Consider the following 11952-nt stretch of genomic DNA (forward strand, 5'->3'; position numbering starts at 1 on the left):
ATAATTTTCAACTGGTTTTGGAACGTTCTTTTTAGCATCTTCAGCGCTTGGCACTGTAGGAACATGGGGACCAAAGACGACAGACCTCCAACAACCTGTGCTTTGTTGAGCGAGGACTTTGTTGAGCGAGGATGTGACCCATCCTCCTCTGCCAGATGTTGTACTCATTTCTTTTTAGCATAGGTGGTTTAAAAAGAGAGCCGATGTTGTTTTTATCATCCTGAGATTGTGACGTCATTCTTGTTGTTTTACAGACACTGAGAAATCAACTATAATGGTGATTAATCCTTGCTCTGTTTTTCAACAAACGAACAAACGATCAGTATCAACTGTTATGAGCTGAACTATTTACGTCAAAATGATTGTTAAATCAAATTTGACTGTCCAAGCTCTGATACCAATTGTTGGATCTGAGTTTGATTTTGATTGTATTTTGTGTTTGTAATTAAGGTGAAAATGGATGAGTGTAGTGGAATTAAGATGAAAACAAACTTTGCATACAATCAAACGAGAGTAATACTTTGATCAAACATCTTTACACAATGAATCGGAAGATTGAATTTATTTCAGTAACGATTACAATGATTGATGAATGAATGCAAACTCCCCCTCAGCCAGAGCTCAGTTGTTTGTTCGTGCAAAGAAGACGATTGTGCAAAAGAGCTAATAAAACAGTACAAAGTACTGAACTATTTATAGGCACTTGCAAACTACTGAGCATCTTAGCTGACGTCACCATGAAAGTGACATCTAACCTCCTAACAAACTCTAACCTCTGATCTATACAAACACTGTTGTGTTAACTACTGCTACTACATTACATTACAAACAGACTATAGATCAGCTGCTGCAACCTTCCACTGTTGTGAACCCAGCAGCACTTGTCCGGATTAGCAATGCTTGACTCAAGCAGTAGATTGAATCAGCAGGGCTTTAGTCTTTCATCAGGTCTTTACTTGAGTAGCAGTTGTAGGTCAGCATTTAGCAAGATCAGCAGATAGGAGGTCAGCAGATGTTGTAATCACTTTCAAGGGGAGATATTTGTATGAAGACATCTGCTTATTCTGGATCCACTGCTCTGATCCAGTTTTGGCTTTAATTATCTGTTCCTCTGATAGGGTTCAATCCCAACAGGAACAGATAGCAAACAAGTTTCTAAACCTTAGAATGACCGGGGTAAATAGTAAGGGTTACACTACCACATTCTTTGAATATGCTAGAATAGTACCAACCCTTGCATCACCTGAACCGATATTAATCTCCCGTTACATTTGGGGATTAATTGGAGAGATTAGGCATGTAGTCAAGGCAGCTAGACCCTAAACCATAGAAGAAGCTGTAGAACTAGCTAATACCTTGACAGATGAGTTAATCCGTACTAGAGAAGAAGACCAGAGGAGAAACCTAACCCAAAGGCTTACTCAAGAATTCCGTTCTGGGAATTCCAACCGTAGGAATGTAGGTTCTACCTCTGCACCATACTGCAGGATCTGCAAGAAGAAGCATTCTGGAAAATGCTCCACTCACTGTAATTACTGTAAGGCACCAAGACACAAGGAAGAAGATTGCAGGAGAAAAACCAGTAATGGAATGTGCTTCAACTGTGGAGAAAAAGGTCATATCAAGCCAAACTGTCCGAAGTTAGCTCCAACGGCAAACAACAAGAACACTAAAAATGCTAGAGCATTTGTTCTAACTGCAGATGAAGCCAAGATGATCCCGGACGTGATAGCTGGTACGTTTTTAGTTAATGATATTTTTGCTAAAGTATTATTTGACTCTGGTGCAAACCAAAGTTTTATTAATACTTCGTTTTGCAAACTTTTGAATCAATCATTAACTAAACTACCACAAGAATGTCTAGTAGAGACAGCAAATGGAGAAACCGTTAGGATTTCTGAAATCTTGCAGGGAGCAAGAATAGAAATTTTTAATCAAAACTTTATTGCAAACCTTTACCCAATGAATCTGGCAGGATTCGATGTTGTGTTAGGAATGGATTGGTTAATAGCCAATAAAGTCAGTATTTTATGTGATCAAAAGTCAATTCAAGTAAAATCACCAAGGGGTGAAAAGATCACAATTAAAGGAGATAAACCATCTAGATCCACTAAATTCATCTCTGTGATGAAAACTGCAAGTTATATAAGAAAAGGATCTATAGTGTATTTGATTTCTATAATCACTAACACTAAAGGAAAAGAACTAAAAGACATTCCAGTAGTGTCCCAATTTTCAGATGTATTTCCAGAAGAATTGTCAGGACTACCGCCAGACAGGGAAGTTGAATTCAGAATCCATCTGCTACCAGGGACAGCACCGATTGCCAAAGCACCTTACCGTTTCGCACCCGCTGAAATGCAAGAACTGAAGAAACAATTAGACGAATTGTTGGAGAAAGGATTCATACAGCCAAGCTCATCGCCATGGGGAGCACCGATATTGTTTGTTAAAAAGAAGGACGGATCAATGCGTATGTGCATTGACTACCGTGAATTGAACAAGGTCACGATTAAGAATCGGTATCCATTGCCGAGGATCGATGATCTGTTCGATCAACTTCAAGGAGCTTGATTTTTCTCTAAAATCGATTTAAGATCAGGATATCATCAATTAAAGGTACAGGAAGAGGACATTCCTAAAACCGCATTTAGAACAAGGTATGGTCATTATGAATTTACTGTCATGCCATTTGGTTTAACCAATGCCCCAGCCGCATTTATGGACATGATGAACCGAATGTGTAAGCTATATTTGGATAAATTCATAATTGTCTTCATAGATAATATTCTAATTTACTCTAGAAGTAAAGAGGAGCATGCAAAGCACTTGCACTTACTTTTAAGTCTGTTAAGAAAGGAAAAGCTTTACGCTAAGTTTTCCAAGTGTGAGTTTTGGTTAGAGCAGGTACAATTTCTTGAACATTTAGTGAATCATGAAGGAATCCATGTGGATCCAACAAAGATCGAGGCGATTACCAAATGGAAAACCCCTGAGTCGCCAACCGAGGTTAGAAGTTTCTTAGGATTGGCTGGTTATTATAGAAGATTTATTCGAGATTTTTCTAGAATAGCTATTCCCTTAACCAAGTTAACCTGTAAATCCATTAAGTTTGAATGGGGACCAAAACAAGAAGAAGCCTTTAGAATCCTTAAGCAAAGATTGACCCATGCACCCATACTAGCTTTACCAGAAGGAACTGAAGACTTTGTAGTCTTTTGTGACGCTTCTAAATTAGGTTACGGATGTGTGTTGATGCAACATCAAAAGGTTATAGCTTACGCATCTAGACAGCTTAAGAGTCATGAAGAGAATTATTCAACCCATGATTTGGAATTAGGATCTATAATTTTTGCCCTTAAGATTTAGAGACATTATCTTTATGGTAGTAAGTTTACCATATTTACCGATCATAAGAGTTTAAGGTATGTTTTCGGGCAAAAGGAGTTGAATATGAGACAAAGACGCTGGATGGAGATGCTTAGTGATTATGATTGTGATATCCAGTATCATGCAGGAAAAGCCAATGTAGTGGCAGATGCTTTAAGTCGAAAGTATCACGAAAAGCCAAAAAGGGTACGTTCTCTTAAATTAAATCGACAAGTAGATTTAAACGAACAGATTAGAAAAGCACAAGAATCAGTAATCAAAGAAGATACTGAAAAATTAAAAGGAATGATTAAGGAATTAGAACAAGGAACAGATGGAATTTGGAGATTCCATAAAAAGAGAATGTGGATACCTAAATTAGGAAACCTACGTCACCGGATTTAAGGAAATGATAAATTAGGAAACCTACGTCACCGGATTTAGGAACGTATATTAGAAGAAGCTCATAAATCTAAATATACGATGAATCCAGGAAATGATAAAATATACCAGGATTTAAGGAAAAATTTCTGGTGGATAGGAATGAAAAAGGATATAGCAGCTTATGTTTCTAAATGTTTAACTTGTTCACAAGTAAAAGCTGAACATCAGAAACCCTCAGGTTTGTTACAGCAATTAGAAATGCCAGTTTGGAAATGGGAATTAGTAACAATGGATTTTGTTACCAAATTACCTAAAACAAGAACAGGTAACGATACAATCTGGGTGATTGTAGATAGGCTAACCAAGTCAGCTCATTTCTTACCAATGAAGAAAACTTTCAGTATGGAATAATTAGCCAAATTATATGTATATGAAATTGTTTCATTACATGGAATACCTTTATCAATTGTTTCTGATAGGGATAGCCGTTTTACCTCTCATTTTTGGTCAAGTTTCCAAAAAACAATGGGAACCAAGTTGAATCTAAGCACAGCTTATCATCCTCAAACGGACGGGCAAAGTGAAAGGACAATTCAGACAATGGAAGACATGCTTAGAGCTTGTGTAATTGATTTCGGAGGTAATTGGGATGATCACTTACCTTTAATAGAATTTTCTTATAATAACAGTTATCAAACAAGTATCAATGCTGCACCATTCGAAGCACTTTATGGACGAAAGTGCAGAACCCCAGTCTGTTGGGCAGAAATTGGGGAAAAGCAACTATCTGGACCTGAGATAGTACAGGAAACAACTGATAAGATCATTCAAGTCAAGGAACGACTGAAAGCAGCATGTGATCGACAAAAGAGCTACGCTGACAACAGACGTAAGCCGTTAGAATTCCAAGTAGGTGACAAGGTATTGTTAAAAGTCTCTCCTTGGAAAGGAGTATTAAGATTCATCAAAAGAGGAAAGCTAAGTCCCAGGTATATTGGACCTTTCAAGATTATTAGAAGAATAGGACCTGTAGCCTATCAGCTACAACTGCCAGAGGAAATGGCAGGAATACATGATGTATTTCATATATCTAATCTCAAGAAGTGCCTAGCTGATGAATCACTTGTAGTGCCTCTTAAGGATATAGAGGTAAATGAGCAACTAAAGTTTGTAGAGAGGCCTCTACAAATTGAAGATAGGAAAATTAAAAATCTTAAGCTTAAAAGATTAGTTCTGGTCAAAGTGAAGTGGGACTCCAAAAGAGGACCTGAATACACATGGGAACTTGAATCAGAAATACAAAGGAAATATCCACACTTGTTCCGGTAGATCTCGAGGATGAGCTCTAAAACAAGGTGGGAGGATATAACAACCCTAACGTAAACCAACACCCTCGATTATTTTTCTGACACCCTAAAATATTTTAAAATATCCCAAAATGTCTTTAAATACACCCCGTATGTGAAAACCGAGCCCGAAATACAATATAACATTAAAAATAAATAAAAAACAAAGAAAACAGGGTTCAGGCGGGCCGCGTAAGGTCTCACTTAACCTTTACGCGGGCCGCGAGAGCTTAAAACCTGGCACGACCCTGGGCCGCCACGTGGCCCAACACATGTCGAGCCTAGTTGGTGATCCGGATGGGCTACGTTGTTGACCAGCGTTGACGCGGGCCGCGTAAGCCAAGGCTTACCTTTACGCGGGCCGCGAGAAAGACAGATTACAGCCCTATATATAGAGGGCCTCAGATCTTCAGTTTGCTTCGTTCAATTCTCTTTCTCTCTCACGAATTTCTTAATAGTAGAAGCTATACCCAGGTACTATACCCCCTAAATAGCGAGGTTCTGCTACGATGTAAGTATTATAACCCCTGGAGACGTATTAGATACTCTGCCCGATTGATCTAGGGTTCCGTAACGGCTGTCGTGGTTCTGCCCGACGTAGTCGTTGGAATGCCGTCTCGGGGAGGGTATTACTAATGTTAAAATGGGTTATTATACTAACACACATGCATTTGTGTAATTTATAGTTTATTCCCAGGAAATCCTTACTGAAAACCCTAAAACAGCAATGTGAGTTAATCCTCTTTTTATACACTCATTTTTGTGAGTTGATCCACTTTTTGTAAATCTTTTTGTTAATTGTTTTTACAAAACCTTAAATACCTTTCCATGCGAATAACAGTTATTGAGTATTTGTAAGAATACAATTATCGTGGGTATGTTGGGTTTTGTATACAAAATTTGTTACCACCTGGTCAAGGAGTAACATTTCCACAAGTCAGGTCTGACAGTACCAACGGGTGATAATTGACATAACTTGGAAACAAATGTAATTGCGGGATCGCCCTCAATACTCTACACTGTGAAATGATTTTACTTAAACTCGATTAAACTGGGATTCACTCACCAGTATTTCCCACTGACAAAATGTTTTTAAAACGTGTTTCAGGTAATAAAATGTGAAAGCCAAATAGAAGCCAGCTGGACAGCACTGAAGGCTTGGAAAAGTGGCAATAAAGTTACCTAAGAATAAAATAGATGTTTTGTTAAATAAAATAGGATTTATTCCTATAAAAGTGTGTATACTGAAAACTTGGGTTTTGCCCATGTTTTTAATATTATAAAACGTGGTGGTTTACTCTGATAACCTATTTCCTAACTACGGTCCTGATGAAAATTTTCGCTGCCAAATTGGTTAATAACGTGATACCACCGAAACTGGCTCGCGGCCGCCCGTTCCCGGGGATTTGGGATCGAGGGCTGTGACAAAGATGTTCCTCCAATATACCTGAAATAACCTTACTGATCGACTTGACAGTTCTGTGTGTTCATACCGAATAGAAGACAACAAGTTCCCATCCTGGGTCTCTTTTGCAGCAGATATACAATCAACTGAGGGCTTGGCAAACAAATCTTTAAGTTTCTGGACAAAATTTTGAGATGCTGGTGGCTTTTCGAAATTGTCAAACAGGTCCAGTTTCTGGTTAAGATTCAAACCCATTAATGATTTAACATATGAAACCATATTCAAAGAAGGGTTGAAGTCATTTTTAAAATTAGCATCCCGTTTTGTCCTTTGTTTCCCGTCCTTGGACTCTTTGAGTCCTAAAAAACTATCAAAAATCATAGTAGACAAACTCGCAACCCGATAATCATCACTAGTAGGGAAGCATGTCGTGCACACGATTTCATAGATTCCATCAATTAACTGACCTGCGTACGTTGTAGGTGGTGCGTTCTTAAAAACAGTACCAAGGTACATAGCCATTGTTTCCTCAGTAACAATTGTAAAGCAGTTATAAGAGTCTGGTGGTTCTGGTTCATCATCCAGATAAAAGAACTTAGGAGCAGGGGGTGCAAAATTCAGCATGGCTTGAGCAATAAATGTAGGCACAGGATGCAAATGTAACACCCCGTGTTTTCCAAAAGTCAAAGTCAAAGTCAAGAGTTGACTGTTATTGGAATTAAAGATCAATAAAGATTAATTTCATTTTAGTTTCATTTTGATTTTCATATTATTTGGAGTAAGTGTTGTATAATCAAACTAATCGACCAGTAATCGAACTGTGAATCAACGACCGACTGTGAATGATAGGAAGTAACAATGCAATAAAGCTAGTCAATCAATAATCAAGCTAATCAAATCAATCATCAAACTCAAGTGTGGGGATTTTAGTACTTTTATACGTGTGTGTGTGCCTTATGTGTTACTTGTGCATGTTTACTTTTATGTTAAAGTGTGTGGTGAATCAATCAAAATCAATCAAGACTCAAAGGTGAATCAAACTCAATGGAAATCGAACCCGAAATGGTTGTAAGGATGCTCGTGTGTTAGATATAGTAGTTGAGACTAAAAGTAATTTGATTAGGAATTCTATCATTCTCAAATCATCGTTCATCGAAGTCGAAATATCAAAAATCGTCGCGAAACACTCAAAAACCAGGCAAGCCGATCGAACAGGGCAACCTGATCGAACAGGCTAGCCGATCGAACAGGGCAACCTGATCGAACAGGCTAGCCGATCGAACAGGGCAACCTGATCGAACAGGCTAGCCGATCGAACAGGCTGTTCGATCGGGCAGCTGCTCGATCAGGGATGCTGTTCGATCAGCTGACCCTTTCCTCTTTTGGAAGCCTATAAATAGGGCTGTCTTTGTCAAACTTTCCACTTTTGGAAAAGCTCTGACCGACCAGCCTCTTCTTCTCACTAAATCTCAGATTTCTCTCAAACCGGTAAGTATTTCGCTCTAATCCTTGTACGTTTTTGTTCATTAATCGATTCTCCACCTTTCTATCTTTCAAAACTTGGATTTCAACCGTGAAATCACCAAGATCTAGGTGTTCTTGAGTGATGTCATCATGGTGTTCTTGGTGTTCATCAAGAACTTCATGTTCTTGACTTCATTCAACCATGAATAAGCTAGATCTAACCGATTTCCACATCAATAACTTAAAATCTACCAAAGATCTTAACATTTCACGGTGGAAAAAGGATTGGAAGATGGGTTTTCATCTATCTTTCAACTCTTTTACACTCAAAAAGGTGAAAACGAGACTTGAACCGATTTACAAATCAATCTAAACAAACACATGGTTCAAGATTCGGGTTTTACCGAGAGATATACCGATTTCGGGTAGAACGTTAAACTTAAGTTCCAAACCGCCTCTGGCCAAGCTTGGGTGATTCCTGCTCGAGTCAGTAGACTAAGTAGGGACTTCAGTTTTGTGGTTCAACTCGTAGTCAAAATATCTCTAAAACATCAACAATTAACGGGAATAACCAAGTGTTAAGTGATAGGTTAACCGAATCGAGAAGCTGGCCGAACGGCTAGGCTGTTCGATCGAACAGCCCAACCGAACGACTATGCCAGCCGATCGACTAGGCTAACCGATCGACTAGCACTTAGTCCCACAAACTCATGAAGTGTAGTATTGACGAGGTACTGTTCGATCGACTACGCCACTCGATTGTAATCATTACTGCTCGAATCATGAGATACTATACTTCAAAACACTTAGACTTTTCGAAACATTGGAATGTCACCCGATCGAACATGCCAACCGATCGAGTGACATATTTGAAAACAATGAAGTGCTAGCCGATCGGTTGGGCTAACCGATCGAACAGCTGTTCGATCGGCCAACTTGAAAGGTAGTACAAACCATCATACACAAACACATCCTTCACATCAAAGGAAGAAACAATCCACTTGAAGAAACCAGCCGATCGAGCCAGCCGGCCGATCGAATGGATGTTCGAACGGACTTTCAAACCAATCGAACAGCCCACTCGATCGAACTGATGTCCGATCGAATGGCCTACTCGATCCAAGTACATTGTTTACTTTTTCCGCGTTACTCATCGTTGTGTTATCGAACTATTCAGGCTAACCTATTCTCAGTGTTCCTCTCAATCCACGATCAACCACTGTGAGTATACTCGATCCCTTTTTGCTTTCAGCACTTTTGGGTGTTACATACGTAATCTATCAAATTCACAAACAACACAAACTATTCGAACGCTAACCTACTTGCATGTATTACTTGTCTAAATGATTGCTGTTTATTATGTTTACACGTGGAGTGCTATCTGCCTGCTTTAGCAACGTAGTACTATAGTTTGGACTCAGCGCCCGTTCACACGGGGGTTGCTAAGGACAATTACTTGCATGGATTACGGTGGTAATCATGTATTGCGAACTGTCACGGACAGTCAACTTGAAGTCATTGGTATCGATGGTCCCATGTTGATAATTTACATGCATCGTTTGCCCTTGTGTACGTGTTTGGTTATGCGTAAACTTTTCGAACTTTATATGCTATATCAAACTTGTGTACTCACCTTTACATTATATGTATTGACTTTTATTTTAACGTATGTGACAGGTGTTTAAACTACTAGCGTGCTAGGGAAGCGAGGCAATAATAAGCTTCTAGGAGCCTGTGACCTTAGGACAGTGTCCACATACCTGTTCCAGGGCCATAATTATCTGTAGATCTTGTACTGGCACCTGTAGTCAGTAAGATTTACAGTTAGCCGTCTAGAAGTCTTAAGACAATATTTAATTCGGTCTGTAATAATTAAGAATTTGAGTTGTCGGAACAGTTCCCATATTGTTTAGTTGATTTCTATGATAACTTGTTATTATTTGGGACACGGTATGGGACGTGTTATATAACTGAATTGTATGATAGTTGTTGTGGAAACTTCTGAACAATCTGTTTCGCTCAGTGCCGCGCCCCGATGATTCCGCCATCGGTTGGGGTGTGACAGATTGGTATCAGAGCCATAACTATAGGGAATTAGGTTAGACACGATCTAGTCCGGATCGCTGTCTTAGAGACCTAGACTATAGTTAGGAACCAAGAGACCAAGTTTACGTGCTTATTTTATGTTGTTTCCTTCTATTCTATCATTACATCCGAACTCCGAGCCAAATTTTGTAATTTGGACGGGATTAGGAGTGAAACCCGCGAATTCCTGCCTAAATTACAAATTCTTGCCAATTATTTTGTGCGATTTTCTATCAACAAACGGGGGAGAATTATACCAAATTAGGGCTGAAACCCATAATTTGATGAAAACTTTCCTCTAAATTTTCTTAAAATAAGGAAGAAATTGCTGAGCTAGGGGTGAAACCCTAACCTTGGCAGTTATTCCAACTTTAATTTATCTCGCCAAGGCAATTGACGGACTCCAACGACCTGAACTCACGAGTATGGCCTAGAATGCGCATGCATAATGCCCAAGAATCGAGGCAGAAACATGTCCCCTAGAGTCGAAAGTGACGACAAGTCAACTGTGAATAGTTAAATTGCCATGGTTAGTCAAAGTCTAGTAGCCGCAGACAATCCATTTTCCGATTTTGAGTGTTGCTTCGTTGATTTTATGTGATTTACCTGTTTACGTGTTTTAAGATTCGTTGGTTACTCCATTTGTTATCAATCTGCGTCACCTTTGTTGCTATTCTATCTCGATTCAAATCCCTGTTGACGTGATCTAAACGAAACCAGTGTGCTATGCTACGCTATACGACTAAGTTAGACGATACAATGTGATGCTATCCGATATGCAAAACGAACGACACTCGACATGTGGCTATAGGTTTCTGTTTTCTGACCGCCTCTGTGATAGAATTGCGTACGTGTTTAGGAAATTAAGTGCTCTATTTGCTTAATTGCTTATGTGCTCTAATTGCTTCTGTGCTTATATGCCTCTATGATTATGTGCTTATGTGTTTATATATGTTACGTGACGTGAGATGCGACGTGATTCTAAGCTTTAGTAAACTAAGACGTGCGAGATTCGAATTCGTTGTGTTGAGCCCTATGGCGATGTCTATTGCAGACCATGTCGTCATCATCAAGAACTCGCCAAAACCTTTCCCGTCAGGAAAAGAGAGACCGACGTCTCGCCAAGCTCATCTCAAGGTCTGTAGCGAAAGCTGTCAGCGAGGTGTACGAAAACACCAGCAAGTCGTCGGAAGAATCCCGAACCCTCACTGAACCCAGCAAAGCTCCGTTCAGTTTCAAGCAATTTAAGGCATGTGGACCGAAGGAGTTCACCGGTGAAGAAGGCCCTACAGGCTTATTTCACTGGTTTGACTCTGTGGAAGTTACCCTTCGTCAAAGCGGATGCCCGGATCATCTTCGAACTCTCAATGCTACCGGTGTCTTCCAGTCGCGGGCATTGGACTGGTGGACAGCCGAAAGGAATAAGCGCGGGAACGACGCTGCCTACGAGCTGACGTGGGAGGAACTGAAGGCTATCATGCTGGACGAGTTCTGTCCTCCCCACGAACGCCAAAAGTTGGAGGATGAGTTCTGGACCATCAAGCAGAAGGAGGGCGACAACGCTGGTCTCACCGCCCGTTTCAAACAACTGAGCATTATCTGTCCAGACCAGGTCAAGACTCCCGAGATGACCATCAAGAAATACATCCGTGCTCTTCCGGATTGTGTTGCAGATTATGTGTTCGCCGCCAAACCCGCATCAATCGAGGAAACCTACCTACTCGCTGCCGAGATTAATGACAAGCGAGTTAAGGCTGGTGTCTGGGATAAGCCATCCAAGTCGTTGCATCAAGTTACTATCGCATCAACCGACAACCCTACCGCTCAAGCCTCCAAGTCCTCGAGAAGGAGAAAGAAGAACAAGAGTTGCGCCGCCGCAACCAATGCTGCTCCTCTTCA

The sequence above is a fragment of the Helianthus annuus genome, chromosome 14 (genome assembly GCF_002127325.2).
Source record: "Helianthus annuus cultivar XRQ/B chromosome 14, HanXRQr2.0-SUNRISE, whole genome shotgun sequence".
Classification (NCBI taxonomy): domain Eukaryota; kingdom Viridiplantae; phylum Streptophyta; class Magnoliopsida; order Asterales; family Asteraceae; genus Helianthus; species Helianthus annuus.